Source organism: Sciurus vulgaris (assembly GCF_902686455.1).
Source record: "Sciurus vulgaris genome assembly, chromosome: X".
Lineage (NCBI taxonomy): Eukaryota > Metazoa > Chordata > Mammalia > Rodentia > Sciuridae > Sciurus > Sciurus vulgaris.
The window spans coordinates 130971461-130990867 of NC_136471.1; the positions used below are offsets into that span (position 1 = coordinate 130971461).

The 19407-nt window shown below is 37.2% G+C and overlaps 1 protein-coding gene across 8 annotated transcripts in view; it reads left to right on the top strand.

Annotated features, from left to right (window-relative positions):
• ARHGAP6 (Rho GTPase activating protein 6) overlaps positions 1-19407 on the top strand; it is a 483185-nt gene that overhangs the window by 354462 nt on the left and 109316 nt on the right. The window contains exon 1 of one of the 8 annotated variants that reach the window (XM_079123135.1): positions 10930-11398. The exons of the other annotated variants lie outside the window; for them this stretch is intronic. The gene's annotated coding sequence lies outside the window, so the exon portion shown is untranslated. Of the gene's footprint in view, positions 1-10929; positions 11399-19407 lie in introns of those variants that run through there. 8 annotated transcript variants of the gene reach the window in all.

The following is a 19407-nucleotide window of genomic DNA, read 5'->3' on the forward strand; positions in this document are numbered from 1 at the left end:
CCGAAAAGTGAGTCTTTATTTTTTCCCATTTTTACTGGAAGTGATTTGAGCTACTTTAGAACAAATGTCCTCAATATAAATATTCCCCGCTGTTCTTCTTTCCACATAATAGGTACAAATAGTTTTCTGTATAGACACAGAAGTACTACTTTCCTCCAAACTGTCTTTCAGCCAACAAATATGCAAAACAAAAAATGCAAGTGCCATTCTCTTCTAAGTTCTGTTTCTGTCCTTTGGGAATGTACATTCTAGCCAGGGAGACAAAGAAAAAATGGGGAGAATCAAATAACTTTCCAATGTGTAATTAGAATCAGGAAAATAACTGAAATGTGAGAGATGGGGAATGAGTGTTTGGTTACATAGGAGGGAGGTATCTATGACGTTATAGTTTTCCAGTAAAATAACTGACATTTAAGCATTCCCCAAGCTCCTTTTTTCTCTCTCAATGAGACATCACAAGTGATTGTCTATGTCTCCTAAATGTCTAGTCATTTGAGACCTTAAAAGTAGTTTTGACTTCTGTAAAAAGCATAAAATAAATTCCTTTTTTCATGTTTTAATGAATTCCTTGTAGCTAATAGGAAACTTGATCATGTTCCAAATGGTATAATTGTTTGGTTAATTTCCTGTTTTGTGCCTTGGAGCATTTGTAATATTCTATTGGGTACAAATGAATTTCTTGGAGACACTGATGCTTCACAAGCATTGCAGGGTGAAAACAGTTGGGTGATCCAAGATATGGGCAAGACATCTGGGTTGACGGAACCCCCTTAGAGTAAGTCCTTAGGGCTCTTTCATATGTGGAATTAAGCAGTGCAAGGTAAGTAAGCCTTGGTGAATCCTCTAGTGACAGGATCTTATGTAACCTTGTGTCCTCACCTCAGAGTTGAGAATTTCATCTGGAAAGCTAGGAGAATCTTTGATGTTTTGGGGAAGGGAAGAGATAAGACAAGTCTTGTTTTATAAGAAGAAAGACCCTACAAAAGAGCGAAGGTGCTGGTGAATGTTGCCTTAGAGGATAAGTGATAAAGGAAGGGACAGTTTTTAAGGAGGTGAAATCCATAGAAACTGATGACTTCCCAAGCATGATGAAGAGCAGTAATGTGCGACATGACTTCAGGTTTTCTTGGATCATTGCAGGAAAGCCATATTGATGTATTTAAACTGAAAAATCATTGCCCCTAATTTTATTCAGCATGTTTTCATATAATTGGTTTACTTAGAGCAAGATACACCTGCATAGGAAGCCCTTTAAATACCTACTGGGTGTTATCAGACACCTATTATATATTTTGCTTATATAAGATGTAAACATGTTACATATAATGTATCACATAGTACATATGTAATAGTTAAGGGATGCATATTTATTTCTTATAATACATCAGGTACAATAGATATAGAGATAATTAGATCAATTTAATATCAACATAAATCTATAGACCCATTGTTCTTTGTTTTTTATTGTAAACAAATGGGATACATATTGTTTCTCTGTTTGTACAGGGCATAAAGGCATACCATTTGTGTAATCATAAATTTACATAGGGTAATGTTGTTTGATTCATTCTGTTATTTTTTTCCTTCCCCCCACCCCTCCCACCCCTCTTTTCCCTCTATACAGTCCTTCCTTCCTCCATTCTTGTCCCCCTCCCTAACCCTAACTCTAACCCTAACACTAACCCTTCCCTCCCCCCTTTATGTGTCCTCATCCACTTATTAGCGATATCATTTGACCTTTGGTTTTTTGAGATTGGCTTATCTCACTTAGCATGATATTCTCCAATTTCATCCATTTGCCTGCAAATGCCATAATTTTATCATTCTTTATGGCTGAGTAATATTCCATTGTATATATATACCACAGTTTCTTTATCCATTCATCAATTGAAGGACATCTAAGTTGGTTCCACAATCTGGCTATTGTGAATTGAGCAGCTATGAACATTGATGTGGCTGTATCTCTGTAGTATGCTAATTTTAAGTCCTTTGGGTATAGGCCAAGGAGTGGGATAGCTGGGTCAAATGGTGGTTCCATTCCAAGTTTTCTAAGGAATCTCCACACTGCTTTCCAGAGTGGCTGCACTAATTTGCAGCCCCACCAGCAATGTATGAGTGTACCTTTCTCCCCACATCCTCGCCAACACCTGTTGTTATTTGTATTCTTGATAATCGCCATTCTAATTGGGGTGAAATGGAATCTTAGGGTGGTTTTGATTTGCATTTCTCTTATTACTAGAGATGTTGAACACTTTTCCATATGATTGTTGATTGCTTGTAGATCTTCTGTGAAGTGTCTATTCATTTCCTTAGCCCATTTGTCGACTGGATTATTTGCATTCTTGGTGTAGAGTTTTTTGAGTTCTTTATAGATTCTGGAGATTAGTGCTCTATCTGAAGTATGATTGGCAAAGATTTTCTCCCACTCTGTAGGCTCTTTCTTCGCATTGCTGATAGTTTCCTTTGCTGAGAGAAAGCTTTTTAGTTTTAATCTATCCCAGTTATTGATTCTTGCTTTTATTTCTTGTGCTATGGGAGTCATGTTGAGGAAGTCTGGTCCTAAGCCGACATGTTGAAGATCTGGACCTACTTTTTCTTCTATAATTTGCAGGGTCTCTGGTCTGATTCCGAAGACCTATTGTTCTTAATTAGGTTTTCTCAGGCTGGCCATAGTCAATTTGACAGCTGCCATCCTGGTATTAGTATCCTCGTCTCAAGACTAATTGGAAGAAATGCTAATTCTTAATAAATAGTTCATATCAGATACTGAAATTCATGCTATCATTCTCACTTTTCTTCTGAGCTTTTAGTCATTATATAATAATAAGAAAATAAACTTTTGGTCAATCTCTTTGGATGCTTCTGCTCATATATTACATGGATGTAGTAAGGATCATTTTAAAATATATGATTCCCTGGGGCTGGGGTTGTGATTCAGTGATAGAGCACCTGCCTAATATGTGTGAGGTCCTGGGTTTGATCCTCAGCACCACATAAAAAAAAATACATTTTTAAAAAAAAGACATGATTCCTTTGCTATTTGAAATAATGAAATACTCTATGGAGCATGAATACTGTTTTCTCCTCTATCACATGTCTGGTGAGTTTTTTTCAGGAGGCCAGAACTTTGACCAACAAACTTTATCTGTAAAGGATCAGGTAGGAAATATTTTAGGCTTTGCAAGCCATAGAGCCTCTGTTGCATACTCCACTCTGCTGTTATATGGGAGAAGCAGCCACAGACAATAAAAAAATGAGTGGGTCTTGTTGGGTTCCAATAAAATTTGAACTAAAAACAGGCATTGGTCTAGATATGGCTAAGGCTGTAGCTTACCAAGATGACATTTCTCCCTCAAGGTCAAGGTCATGTCTCAATCCATGTTGTAGATAATAGATAGTAATTATAGATAAATTACACAAACTTTAGAATTTTATTTTTGTAAGAAAATGAAATGAGAGAGGACTTGAAATGAGTCTAGAACAACCTCACACTTACCCTCATCTTGAAGAAATTTCTTGAGAAGGGGAGAAAAGGATAGAAAAATAGCACATAGTGGTTAAGACCAAAAACCTCTGGGATAAGATGTTTTCATTTGAAACCGAGTCAAGCCTCTTGCAATAAGTGTCCCGGCACAAGTTACTTGACCTTCCTGTGCCTTGATTTTTCCATCTATAAAATGAGAATATTAATAGACCTCACCCTATAAGATTGATTAATGATTAAAGCAGAGAGTATACAGTAAGGACTTGGAATAATAGTGAGTGCATATATCCATGAGATGTTAGTTTTCCCCCACATATCTCTATCCCCTGGGAGTGGGCATGGATTTCAGCTTATTTTATCCTTGCTGTGAGTCACTGATGAGCAATCCTTACCATCCACCATTAATTGTTGTGTTGATTTCAAATTCTCATAGTGCTAATGGGTTATAATTTTGTACTTTCTTACATTAAAAACAATTCTAAATGAAGAAGAATATTTAACAAGGAAAGAGACAGCAAAGCTTAGTGTAGGAAATGCGAACATGCCCAAATCAATACACCCATGAGTGAAAACAACTTGGGAATGTGTTAGGTGACAATAGTTGAAATTATCAAAAGTTCAACAAAGTGATTATGTGCCTGAATATTGCAAATTATGCTCATCGTGTTCATATTGAGTCTTACTGATATATAAATAAAATGTAATTTAGCTATGTTTATAGCATGTACTTACTTTTCCTATTAATATTAACTGGTGGTGTGGAAGCCAATAAAAATGAGGGCTCATTAAAGTATACAAGCTCCAAATGTTTTACAAATCAGATTAGTCTATACTTTTTCCTTGTAACCATTTTCAATGGTTTTGATATTGCTACATTAATCAATTGTATGCTTATAACATGCTTTTGTACATTCTTTGATTTCCCCCAAAATTTACCGTGCTACTTGCCTTGCTGATCAAAAGTTGGAGTGCATATGTGTTTATGGGAAATCAAATTTGGGTCTAGGAGAATATGTGGCACATTTCGCTTATCATGTGTGTACACACATTGCTCTTTGCTCCCCCACAGCAACATAAATGGCATGCCTGCAGAGAGTTCACATGTCAACTCACCCATAACGAGTGCCCTCTCAATAGGCATACTTGTGAGAAGAAATCTCCACTTTACGGCGCAGGTAACCAAGGGCTTAGAATGGTTATATATTTACATGGCTAGTTAAAGACTGACCTGTAATTGCAATCCAGACAAGTAGACCACAGAGCCCTCTCTGCAAACACCATGCATCTCATTTGCATAAAACAGCCACTGAAGGAGCAAAGGAGATGGCACCTGCTTAACTGTTTTATCATTAGAAATATTCCCCATCTTATGTACTGCAAAATTCATTAAAAGTGGCATGTGGATCAAGTCTGTACATCTGAAAAACAATTTTAAATTATGGGTGTATGAACTTGGTGACTTAATTTCTGAATTGGTAGCATTAATAGGTTTCATTTCTGTTGTCTATGGAGTAGACAGATGAAGGAGATGAAGGAGAATCTGAGCTTCAAGATGAGGGCATGTTATGCTCTTGATGTGTGAGAAATCTATAAGGATCAGTCAATGAAGGGATACATGACTCATCTAGCATGTGAGAGTGTGGAGTTGTGCAAGAAGCAAGGAGTGAAGGCAGGAGGGGAAAGAAGCCAAGGTGCAGAGCAAATGCTTAGTGAAATCTGGAAACAATGTTATGTGTACTGGAAAAAGTTCAAGACATTGGCCATCCCTGATAGTGTCATTAACCCCAGGCCATTACAATGGTTCTCAACCTGGGGCACCCATTAGAATCTCCTGGAGAGCATTGTACACCTATTAACTCCTGAATTCCTAGCCAGGGAATTACCTTTTTTGATCTAAACCTGCACTGTCTAATATAGTAGCCACAAGCCACCTGGGGCTTACAAAATTTAAGCCAGTTGAAATTAAATAAAATTAAGAATTCAATTATACCTTTTCAATAGCCATATCCCAAATCTCATTAGCCACCAGATAGGACAGAAACAGGTAATAAAAATTTTCATTAAATATAGAAAGGTCTATTGGATCACACTTTTCTGGAGGATGGGGCAAGAGTATTTTTGATAACCACATCAAGTAATTCTAATATGCAATGAGGTTAGAGAACCATTGATTCTTATATACTTGGTTCTAAAATGTAACCATTTGTAGCTGAGCTAATTTTGCTTTTGAACATTCTTCCAAGAATATTATTAAACTAGACTTTTTCTGCAATCTAGAAATATAGCTGCATATATCTTCATTTAAAGCAGCTTGCTTGCTCATTTGCTTTACAAGATTTAGATAAGTTAACTATCAGCCTTTGAATGAAAATGCATAAATTGCCTTTCCCCACTTCCAGTGAAGTGTTCTAACAATTCATGCTGATTTTGAATTGCTTTCTGAAAGAGATTAATAAGATAAATTATCTTAAACTGAAACTGAGAGGTTCATTGTCCACAGCTCAAATTTTAGGCAACAGATTAGAGGTGATCAAAGTTCATATATTTAGTGACAGTCAAAATTAATTCATTAATATAATAAGCTTATTAGGTGTCATGTAATTTTGAGGGAATTGTCTTCCTTTCTCGTTAGAAAAGAAACTCAATGAGATGGGACTTTTTGCCAAGTGTTAAGTGCAATCGATGAAACAAAGTGTATTCAAGTGTATCACTGAAATGAAAAAGTGGAAAAGAATTCACTTTTGCATTTTTATTGTTGCCTATTTTGTTTTGCCTAATAGTTTTCAATAGTTTCCTGCCTCCTAAATATGATATTCATCTATCCTTAAGACTTGTTTTATTTCCTTGTTTTATTGTTTGATTTGTAAGTATCTGATTTGGGATTGGTTTCTCTAGTTTAGACTAACATTACTTTGGCCTCCCTGTATCTTTGTTCTGAAATCCATTCCTTATTTAGTGAGTAATGAATCTTCCCATATCAGAATAAATGACCTGACTTGGAGAGAGTTCACAGGACAGCTTACCCCTAAGGAGTGTCCTTTCATTAAGCATGCCTTTTAGGAGAAACCTACAGCATCCAACCTTATAATGACATTCTTCATCGTGGGGGTAGGAAAAACATCTGCAAAAGAAATGCTATTCTCTGCTGTTTATTAGACCAGTGACATAATATCCAGGTTCGTTTATGAAAATCAGGAGGAAATGACATTTTCTAAGCTTACCCTCCCAAGTACATAAAATGAAATGCAAATTTCTCTCTATACCGAAGGGTATTTTTCCAAGTACGATATTGGGTCTGATTTCCTGAGGATCTATATTTGTTGGAAAAATTTAGGGTCTCTCCTGAGGAAAGTATCTCTAGATCTGCTTGTTTGATTGTTGCCTAGAGTTGCCTGTCAGTTGATGCCACTCCTGAGGCTTCTTTCCTTTACCACTCATGATGTAGACCTACATGTTTGTGTCCTCCCATTACCCCATTTATATCTGTTCTACACCACTCAACCTCATTCATCTTTCCTAAAACACTGTTTTTGTGGCATTACACCTTACCCAAAAACTTACTTGTAAAGGATCTGACATTCAGGAGATTCTGTGAAACACTAGCCCTTCAACCTCACTCTTGAGAGATCATTGTCCCATAGGCTGGTTTCCCATTCTCTGTTTCCTCCTGTATCATGCTTCTATTAGTGTACACTTCTCTGTCTTGATTCCATAAGAACTTTAAGCACTCCATAGATTTACCAGATATCTCACAGTTGCAGAGAGACCTTTTGGTTTATTTTGGATACTCCATGTCATGCTTCCTTTGCTCATGTGTCTTCGAAGGGGCCGAATGAAGAAAAGGTCACTGGCATGCTCTGTTGTAATCCAGGGGTTAAACCCACTGCATTTGGGAACAGACTACCTGAGTTTGAATTCTGACCTCTATTTAAATCCCATTTCTCAGTTTTCTTGTCTGCAAATGGGGATAATTCTAATACCTTCCTCCTAGAGTATGGCAAGTGTTCGTGGAGGCACTAAATATTAGTTGTTCTTTATTGTAACTGACCAGTTCGATTTTGTGGACTTAAGCAGCTTTCCAATTACCTAACAGTTTGCTTTAATGGTAGATTTTATATCTGAAGGACCTAAAAGTTAGTCTTCCTGCACATAGCTTATAGGAGTGGCAAGAGGATGCTAGAAATTATACCAAGATCAGAGTGCTTAGAATGGGGAGAGCTCAGACAGCTAAGGTTAAGGAAGCAAATGGTAAAAATGAGAGAAGGCAAAATCCTCTTATCCTTTGGCTTCTCACTTAGTCTCTGAAAGTTCTGAACAATTGAAAGACAAAGTCTGATAATTAAACTAAAAGGCACCACATTTTAACTGAGCTCTTTAAAGTAGCAAATGAGATATAATTTCCTTCACAATTTACACTTTTTATGCAGTCTTGAAATGATTAAGACCCTAAGTGGCAACTCTATGCTACCTGTTGAAAGAGATTGATCAGATTAAAGTATGGTTTATCAGTAATGATTGTGACCTAAATGAAATTTCACTGCATCATTTTGAGATTCAGTCCTAGTTCTGAAAGATAAAAGCCTTACCTATTTCTAAGCATTAACTATCTACATTTTAAAACCTAAGCAATGCCATAAAAATGCAATATTTATCTCCTTTTAAATTAATGACTTTCTACATGCTTTGTAAAGTGATATATAAAGAATAATTTTTATTTTACCTTCCAGTTGATCAGCCTCTCTTTCCATGTGAAATGTGGAACAAGAAGGAATGAGTCACCTGTAGTTCCTTGGGGAGAAATACAAGGGCCCATAGGTTAGGACTCCAGATTCAATCTGTTTACATTTGTTATGTGTGCATGCATAGGAAGGAAGGCAAGATTAGTGACTTTATTAGATTCAATGCCCAAATCTCACAGTACAAGTTTTATTTTTCATTAATATTGTCAGAGTATTCACAATTGCTCGGCAGCTGTGCTCCAAGCAAAGATCCAAGGACCCAGGTTGCTTCTCCTTGTAGCTGTACTGTCTTCAACACAAGAAGGGGTTGATTTCGTTACCTAGGGCTGTGGGGAAAAAAAAAAAAAAAACACACTCTACCTTAGAGTCTTAAAACAAACACCATCAGTTCTGCAATCTGGTCTGAGTTCAGCTAGATAGTTCAGCTAGCCTTGACAGTGCTCCTTCCTTTTTTTCCTCAGTATGTGCTTTCTGCTTCTGGGCTTCCATCGTTTCCACTATAAGATGGAATGGTGGAAGGGAGTGAATGCATGACAGACGTATATCGCTTAGCACCTAATTCATGTTCAGCCAACTTCCACTATGATTGTTATTATTACTATTCACTATACTGTAGTGGCTATGTATTCCTTATAAGTTAACACACATGGCAGTGGATGCCATGCTAAGGAATTTGGAATTCTTCATGAAGCTAAGAAGGGGAGGCAACAAAAGTTCTTAGGTCAAAGAGTGCTGTAATCAGAAATGTATTCACTCAAGATGTTTCACAGAATGGTTCTAAATTATTTTTTCCTGGAATGTGTAAAATATCACCCATGGTATAAACAGAAATAAAGTAGAACAAGAAACTAAAATAAAGCAGAGTGACTGTTTAGTGGCATAGAAACTGTTCCTTGATATGCTTGACCATGAAGGATTAAATGGTTAAAAAAAATGAAAGTGTGCACTTAGAATTCTTTCTGGTTAGCAAAACTCTTCCACAGATTGAAACTCATAATTTTTTCCTGATAGTTATTTCTGATGCTGGTTGGATGATTCTTTTTTCTCATGTTGGTTCTACTTAAAGGATCGATGTTTAAATTTTAAAGAGGACTCCTTATCTTCATCCTTTGTTTTTCTGGCTTACATGCATTTTTTAAAAGAATGCCAAATATGCAACTTCTTTAATATTTCCACATTTGCTCTGGAATCCTGACTAGGTTCCACTTGTAAAACAGACTAGGAATTTCACAAGATATTGTCTCTTGAGATTAAGATTGCTCACTTAAATAGTTGCTTTCTTCAGAAACATTCATTGGCCTGACAATGTATTGTCTCTATCCAATAATTGATTTAATAGACCACCACAGATTTAGGCAATTTTCTTATTTAATTTATGTCTCTTCCTCATTAGGCATATATATCATGGCTCCTCCTCCTATTGCTTGTGGAATATGGCTTTGTCTTTCAGTTCATTTGCAAAATTAGTACTGGTTGGGTTCATACCTGCTTTACTTAACAGCTGTGAATCTTTTGACAACTTCTCTGAGCTTATGTTTTGTTTTCTAAATATACTATGGGGATAATAATACAACTTTTTTGAATTCTTTTGACAGTCAAATGAGTTGGTACCCATAAAATGCTTAGAGCAATGCTTGACACTGCTGTGTAAGAATCACATGTAACTCTATTCTCTTCATAAACTAAAAGATCATTTGCCTAAAAAATTAATTCCATATGTATCAGTTTCATGTGAAATAATGTATTAAATAACTTTAAATGAGGGTGTAACTTCAGTTGAGTACCCTGCTTTATATGAGCCATACTAATTATCTGTTTCCAACATCTGAATGCGGGGACAGTGGAGGTGGAGGTGTATGCAGTAACAGGCAGATAGCTTTTACTCTGGTTTCTCTTTAAGTGTAGTTATTCTAGTGAATAAAGAAAACCATCGGACACCTTTTATTGTTTTCCAAATAAATACCACAAGTGACAGAGGTTATCTCTGTGTAGTTTACATGATTAACCTCACAGCATCCTAGTAAAACCATACTGAGTCCCTTAATTTTGATCAGGAAGATCTTCCATGAAATCGTTTCTCAGTTTGTCAGTTATAATCATAGTGATTGTTTTGTTGGAATTCACTTGAGACCCATGAGAATTCTAACTTCATATCAACTGAGAAACAAAGATGTGTTTTTGAATTGTATTTGTTTTGGTGCCATATGGAATACACAGGGATCAAGGTACTTAGTGATCAGGATATGTTTCTAATCTTCCCTTTTCCTTCTGTTCTTCATGGATCGTACCCCTGAACCTCCAATCCCGCCTGCACCCTCTTAAGCATGGTCACATGGGTATGTTCACTCTGACCTCCACATCCTCTGTTCAGGAAATAAATTCTCAAGGACTATTATTCTACAAAGAGCATAAAATGCAGAGCATATGTTATGCTTCTGTGTAAAAGAGAACAAAACCTTTTTTTAATGTTTGTGGAAGAAATCAGTGTTTGGAAATACAATTTAAGATTTGAGAATTTTTCCTAAATAAAGAAAATATCCTATGTGCTTTATCATGCTCTTGGGGTTTTACTAGAGGCTTTCAACATTCTTTGGTTGACTCCTAATAAGGACAGTTTGCACACTTACAATCCAATTACTGTTTGTAGATCCCTGAGGAAAAAGAGATTTTTTTGAGGAATCCTTTCCTAACTTCAGTATATTTCTTCAAAATACTCTTATCCAAATAAGAAGCAGGGAATCCAGTTTCAATTTCTCTTCATTCTTTTTGTCCCTGCCCTCCCTCTTCCTCCCCAGCACACACATACACACATACTCTCTCTCCCCTCTTCTCTCTCTCTCTCCTTCTCTCTCTCTCTCTCTGTCAAGCACACACTCACTCAGAGACACAGCCTGCCTCCGTTCGAAGGGACAGGAATTTCTCAATGGTCTGATGAAAAGATTGCATGATTTTGGTACCAAGATTTACCGTAGTGGATGTCTCTGGCTACAAAAGGTATCGTGAGAGTCTCAGCTGTGTCAGCTGGGCCATTTCTCCAACACTCAATACAATCTGCCATTTCGGGATGCATTTTTCAACAAAAAGAATTTTTTTTAAATAGACTGAAGTTCCTACTCCAGGCTTAGTTCAGTTAGATTATAGAGAACAGCAAAGACGCAGCAAATAAAATTCATGGGTAAGCAATATAAATATCTATACTTCTACTTCCTTTTCTGAAGAAGATTGTGATAAAATTTTGTGATTCTGTCATATCTATCTTATGGTTTTGAAAGAATACTGGATCAATCATTGTCTGAGATGTGTGACAGCTAAAAATTATCTGTGCCAATAGAGATTTATGAGCATCTTATTTTCAGATTGATTGATGATGCTGAAGTAGCTTGAAATGAGCAGATTCAAGCAGGAAGGAGAGCATGGTGATTAAACAGAGCAGCATAATTGGGCTGATTTCTGCGAAAGATTCAGGCACAGACTGTTTGAGTTCTGACAGGGTAAAGTGGCTTATCTTCCCCTTTCAACTCATTGACCATGGTGCAACATTTTAGTTTCTGTGGCTGTTACAGATACAGGATTTGGAGAACAACTCCAACATTAGATAAGGTTAATAATAAATCCAATGTGCTTGCTTTTACAAAAAGGAATACCTTAAGCTTCTGGATTTTTAAACACTCTCTTAGCCTAAAGAGTCTTTTAATGGGAAGTCTTGGTGGTGAAAAGAGGTGGAATTTGATCCTTGTGTTCAACTCCTACCCTGCTACTATAGGAGTTGCTTCATTTAAAGTGTTTACTTTGCTCATTTGGATTGGTTTATCATGAGAAGTGGTGAAATTTATAATTTTAGTGGTTGTAAGTTTAAGTTCTAGAACCTGAGGTCTAGCTTCAAATCTCAAGTCTGACAATGTGTGATCTTGGATCTGTGGCTCGGTTTCTTTATTTGAAATTTGGAGATGATGATGGTGACACAATCCTTAGTGTTATTGTAAGGATTAAATGAGATAATACAAATTAAGGGCTTAGAAAGGTAACTAGCAGAAAGAGGGCCATCTATAAATGTGAGCAGTATCTTCAAATTCTAATCCATCTGTGGAGGTCTGCTATTCTAATTTCAGCCAACTAAATTTAATTATAGAAAGGGAAGCAAAACTGTCAAGGATTGTTGACATGTTTTTAATTCAAATAAGTGTTGCCATTTTCCACAGTTCTTGGATATATACAGGCTCTTTACCTCCTTCTGTCCAAGATTTGAGTAAAGCTTAAAACAAAGAATTAAATCCATGTGTGATATAAGAGTCCACAATTCAACTACACAGACACAGAAATGAAATTGGTCTTTTGTTCTGATATTTTTATCCATGGAAAATTCCAATATGTGGTCAGGTCCCCTCTTTGCTAACCACTGGAGAGATTTTTGCACTGGAAACAAGATGTAAGTGTCATTTCTTTTTTGAATGGTGTTAGGCCAGCACTGGGTTTGACCATGTTTATTTCTATTTCTCAGGTTTATCAGTAATCCAGATGAAAAGGCCACTTGCAGATAACCACTTCTATTTCACCCTAGCATTTATATACTTTCCAATAATCTCCAATTATTGCTGTGTAGTATAATTTCTGTATAGGCTCTTTGGGATGTTTCTAAGAGAAACAAAATCTTCAGAGAGGGAGAAAAAGTTGATCCAAAAGGCAAATCTTAATCCTAGATATGCCATTACTTTTAGTCTAGTCCAGCAGTCTGTGAACTTGTTCTGTAAAGGGTAAGATAATAAAATATTTTCAGCTTTGTGGGCCAGGTAATCTCTATTGTAGCTACTCTACTCTGCCACTGTATTATGAAAATTGAAATAGACAATACCTGAATGAATGAATATGGCTGTGCTCCAATAAAACTTGATTTACAAAAACAATCAGTGGACAAGATTTGACCCATAGGCAATGGTTTGCTGATTCCTGGCCAGTCACTTGTTTCAGCAAAACCCTATCATTTCCATTTCATATATGAGAAAAAGTGAGGCATGGAGAGTGTAAGTAGCTTGCTAGAAAGTCACATGACTGGCAAGTGGCAGAACTGTGGTCCAAACCCAGGCAGCCCTTGATTTACCCACTACCCCATGCTGCCCTATGCCAACCAGTCTGCCTGTGAGGCTTGGCTGCTGAAATCTGCCTGGCTCATTTCCTTACGTCCTTTAAGCATTGACTCAAATATCATGTTCTCAGTAAGATTGCCCTGGCAGCCCTCCCAGCACCCCCTACTCCCCTATACTACCTTCTTCTCTGTCTTGTTTTGTGACTTCCTCTGTGAATTTCCTCCACTATCCTGGAAGCTCTATGAGTGAGCGGCTATTTTTTATTCACTAATGAATCTCAAGGACCTAGAAAAGTGCCTGAATGAGAGATCATGCTACTCTGATATATTTGGACATTCATTTAGCAATAGATAGTTAATACACCAAGGCCAAAGGTAAACATGAACTACCACCTCTACCAACTGTCCAGAATTTTCTAAAATTCATGCTTAAAGTTCTTGCTTATAGAAAAACTAGCGAATATTGATAAATAAAGCATTAAAACCTTGTACACTGTATTAGATGTGCTAAGTCCCTAAAAATGATGTCAAGGGGAGTGACTAAAAAATCAAAAGAAGAATTAGCAAATGTTGTTTGGTTGAATTCATAAAGGGATAATATATTTTACAAATCCAACCGGGGGCATGGCAGTCACACAAGTACCCTCAGCTTTCCTGGAAGTTCATGAAGAAGGGAGTCCTATGTCACTTATATGTGTTTATTTTGGAGTTATGAAGAAAGAGGCAGTCCTTTTCAGAAATGTTGGTTGTGGGCTTCATATTTAAATTTGTGATTATCTGTGAGCCTTGGAATTACTGATTACTAATAAATGATAGCTGGCAACATTAGGAAAACATTAAAAGGAATTTAGCACCTGGCATGATTGATCTAAATGATATGCCATTTTTCAGGTCCTAACCTATCCTCCTAATTTTTCTTCACCTTCTCATGTTTATGGAACCAAAGTCCAGCTGGTATCTAGAAAAAATAACTTACACATAGTGAAACCATTTACTTACAACTTTCACACACATTTTCAAGAATTTTTGGTATCACTAAAACTGCCAGGTTTAAGATGGAGATGCAAATTTAAAGTGACAATGATTAATACTAACTTATAACCTAAATTAGCACTAATTCACAGCTTGTCACCAGCTAATAAGCCCTCTACAAGAAATTAATTTGCATTTTCTTTTATAATTCCTACACACCTGAGAATTTAGTCCTGAGAATTGAGTCTTCTTTGCTCATCTATTGACATTCAGATATTCTGAATCTCACCAAAGAGTTCATGTCTAATTGAACTCATATCTTCACCACCAGAGCAACAGGGCTCAACCAATGTGCAAAAATTAATAATCATCTGGGGATCTGGTTCATGAGGGAGGTTCTCAGTCCCTATTTCTTGTGAGTCTAATTCCCTTAGAGCCCAAGAACCAGCATGTTTAATAATCATCATCTGTCTAAGGTGATTCTGGCATGGCTGGGCTGCAGACCACATTTTGAGCAGCATCCCCCCTTGCTGGCTACCTTGACCCTGGAAAATTGACAATTGGATGAGACTAAAGAGATTCTGCAATTAAAGACCAGCTTCAAGGACATAATAAAATAATGTGGTATAGACCAAAACCAAAATTATTTCAATTTTATTTCATGGGAAAGTCAAAACTGTTTGTGTTTAGTTCAAAAGAATGATCCTTCTGAATAAAACATATATATTAAGTTGTTGGGATTTTGGTTTCTAGCTTGCTTCTTTTTTCTAAAGGTGGAGACATAGACTTCTGGTGGGAAGGAACTCTCTTCAGGTAATACTTTTAGCGAGTTGTTCTCCAGCTAATCAGGATTCTATTGTATTGAAAATTTGTGTTTGTTTCTTTTAAATTGATTTGTGGTGTTTGTGCTTCTAAAGTTAGTTAAAAAATAAGTCCTGTGATTCTTTTTGTATTTATGTATACAGAATAATGAATATATAGTTTATGCTTTTGAGGAAAAGTAAACTGTATTAATAATTGTTAATATTTTCTGATTCCATTATTTTAATGTGATTCTCTGTAATTTGAGCCTAACAACACACCAATTTATTCTAAGTCAATGTTTCTCAACTTCTGAATTATTGACATCTTGGGCCAAATTGTTCTTTATTGTGGGGTTTGTTCTGTGTATTGTAGGACGGTTTTCAGACTCCCTACCCTCTAGGTGCCAGTAGTATGAACATACCTTCTTCCCTTTCAGTTGTGATGAGCAAAACTATCTCCAGAAAATGCCAAATGACTCCTTTGGGGCAACATTACCATCCAAAGAATCACTGTGCTATGTTATTTTTATCACAAATGCTACCCTTTATTATACTGTTATGTAGTAGCCCAGAATAAAAGGAATTTTTACAATGGTCAAAGTCATTAGTCTATTCAGAAGCACTGGACCAATTTCTATTTCATCTACATTTAAAAATTGAATCAAATCTGAAATTACCAGTTTTTACTTTTTTTTCATTTTTATTTGTTCTTTTATATATATATATATATGTATATATATTACAGTGGAGTGTATTTTGACATATTATACATACATGAAGAATAACTTTTTCTAATTAGGATCCCATTCTTAAACTGATATCCTATGCTTATCACTCAAAAGACTGTATGTAGAAAGCCTTAAAATGAGTCAACCATTTATGAGATAAACAGTCATCAAAGGAAAATGCTGGTCCAGACTGCACATTTGAGAAATGAAAAACAGCCAGAAACATTCTAGGCTATGCTGGTGGGTGTTTGTCACTTTGTAACAACATTGACCTTTGTGTTCATGTCTCTTATGAGGTCTGATGGGTGTACCTTGTTCATTCCGAATTTTAGTGATTTGGGTTTTCTCTCATCTTCTCTTTGTTAGTGTGGCTAAAGATTTATCAATTTTGTTTATTTTTTCAAAGAACCAACTATTTATTTTGTCAATTTTTTGTATTGTTTCTTGTGTTTCAATTTCATTGATTTCAGCTCTGAATTTAACTATTTCCTGTCTTCTACTACTTTTGGTGCTGGTCTGTTCTTCTTTTTCTAGGGCTTTGAGCTGTAGTGTTAGGTCATTTATTTGTTGAGTTTTACTTCTTTTATTAAATGCGCTCCATGAAATAAATTTCCCTCTAAGTACTGCTTTCATAGTGTCCCAGAGATTTTGATATGACGTTTCTTTGTTCTCATTTACCTCTAAGAATTTTTTAATTTCCTTCCTAATATCTTGTTATCCATTCATCATATAATAGCATATTGTTTAATCTCCAGATGTTGGAATAGTTTCTGTGTTTTACTCTTTCATTTATTTCTAACTTCAATCCATTATGATCTGATAGAGTACATGGTAGTGTCTCTATCTTCTTGTATTTGCTAACATTAGCTTTGTGGCATAATATATGGTCTATTTTAGAGAAGGATCCATGTGCTGCTGAGAAGAAAGTGTATTCGCTCTTGGTTGGATGGTATATTCTATAAATGTCCGTTAAGTCTAAATTATTGATTGTGTTATTGAGATCTATGGTTTCTTTGTTCAATTTTTGTCTGGAAGATCTGTCCAGTGGTGAGAGCGGCGTGTTAAAATCACCTAGTATTATTGTGTTGTGGTCTATTTGGTTTCTGAAATTGAGAAGGATTTGTTTGACATACATGGATGAGCCACTGTTTGGGGCATAGATGTTTATGATTGTTATATCTTGCTGATTTATGCTTCCCTTAAGCAGTATGAAATGACCTTCTTTATCCCTTCTGACTAACTTTGGCTTGAAGTCCACATTATCGGAAATGAGGATGGATACTCCAGCTTTTTTGCTGAGTCCATGTGCATGGTATGTTTTTCTCCATCCTTTCACCTTTAGTCTATGAGGTGAGTCTCTTGCAGGCAACATATTGTTGGATCTTTCTTTTTAATCCAATCTGCCAGTCTATGTCTTTTGATTGATGAATTCAGGCCATTAACATTCAGGGTTATTATAGAGATATGATTTGGTTTCCCTGTCATTTGGTTCATTTTTTAAATTTTGTTTATTTATTTGTTTGACACAACTTGTTTCCTCCTTTATTTGACAATTCCTTTAGGATAATTCCTCCCTTTGCTGATTTGCTTCTTTGTTTTTCATCTCTTCCTCATGGAATATTTTGCTGAGAATGTTCTGTAGTGCTGGCTTTCTTTTTGTAAATTCTTTTAGCTTTTGTTTATCATGGAAGGATTTTATGTCATTGTCAAATTTGAAGGTAAGTTTTGCTGGGTATAAGATTCTTGGTTGGCATCCATTTTCTTTCAGGGCTTGAAAAATGTTGTTCCAGGCCCTTCTAGCTTTTAGGGTTGGATTGAAAAATCTGCTGATATCCGTATTGGTTTCCCCCTGAATGTAATTTGGTTCTTTTCTCTCACAGCCTTTAAAATTCTGTCTTTATTTTGTATGTTAGGTATTTTCATTATAATGTGCCTTGGTGTGGGTCTGTTGTAATTTTGTGTATTTGGAGTCCTATAAGCCTCTTGAACTTGATTTTCCATTTCATTCTTCAGATTTGGAAAATTTTCTGATATTATTTCATTGAATAAATTGTTCATTCCTTTGGCTTGTTTCTCTAGGCCTTCCTCAATGCCAATAATTCTTAAATTTGGCCTTTTCATGATATCCCATAGTTCTTGTAGATTCTGTTCATGATTTCTTACCATCTTCTCTGTTTGTTCAACTTTGTTTTCAGGGTTAAATATTTTGTCTTCAATGTCTGAGGTTCTGTCTTCCAGGTGTTCTATCCTATTGGATATGCTTTCTATGGAGTTCTTAATTTGGTTTATTGTTTCCTTCATGTCAAGGATTTCTGTTTGTTTTTTTTTTTCAATATCTCTAACTCTTTATTGAAATGATCTTTTGCTTCCTGTATTTGCTCTTTTAACTGTCGATTGGTGCGATCATTCAATGCTTGCATTTGCTCTTTCATCTCATCGTTTGCTTCTCTGATCATTTTAATTATGTACATTCTGAACTCCTTTTCTGTCATTTCTTTTGCCATGCTGTCATTGGGTTTTATTGATGTAACATCTAGATTTGTTTGCAGCATTTTCTTTCCTTGTTTTCTCATATTGTTCAGGTATCAGTGGACCGCTGAGATATTGCAGATTTCCTCTATTGACTTACAATGTCCCTGAAGATTTCTATATATATATCCCCCCTTAGCCTTCAGTAGGCTGAAGTCTTGGAGGAAGTTTGATAATGCAGTGCTCCACAAGGAAGCTGCCTCTCTAGGAGTGGTGGCCTTCAGGTGGGGTATAATCCCTGCGAGTGGGCAGAGGTGCCTCCACTTGTTGATCGATGGTCATCCAAAGGGGACCTAGGCTGCGGGCTGAGGCAAGGCCTATTTGGGCCTGAGTCTCTGGTTTTACCGTCCTTGTGGGGAAACCTCACCCAACAGGGAAGACTCACCCGGTGGGGAGGTGTCGCTGGTCAGTTCCCTCCTAGAGGTTCCCCTCAATTTACAGCTACCGCCTGGGCTGGGCTGCCTTCCTCTGCAAAGTTCCCAGGGGCCCGGCCCTACCTCCTGGGTCTGGGAGCCTCACCCTTCGCAGATGAATCTCCTTAGGCTGCCCCTCCTCAGAGAATTTGCCCGCAGGCCTGGAACATTCGCTCCGCCCCTAAGCGTGTCTCTGTGGGGCTCTTCCACCCAGAAGCCTCCTAGATCCTGGGACCCTGCTCTACACCTAATCGCCTGGCTATGCGGCCCCTCCTCTGAGCAGCCACCTGGGGCCCCGTACAATCGCTCTGAGTCCCAGAGACCCGCCACATGCCTCTTCCTCCAGACTGCCGCCCAGTATTCCGGTGCGGTCACTAGGAGTCCAAGAAACTCACTGCGTGCCTCCTCCTCCCACCAACCACCCGTAGCCCTGGGCAATCAATCACTCCGAGTCGAAGTGACCCTCCCCGTTCCTCCTCCTTCTCCAGATAACCCCCCCGAGTGTTCAGGAGCGGTAGCTCTGAGTGGCTCTGAATCCACGTGACCCGCAGCACGGGTCCTCTGGGCAACCTCCCGGAGCTCTGGTGCGGCCACTCAAGACCAAGCGACCCACCACGCTTCTCCTCCAGGCAGCCCCCCTGTGTTCAGGAGCTGTCACT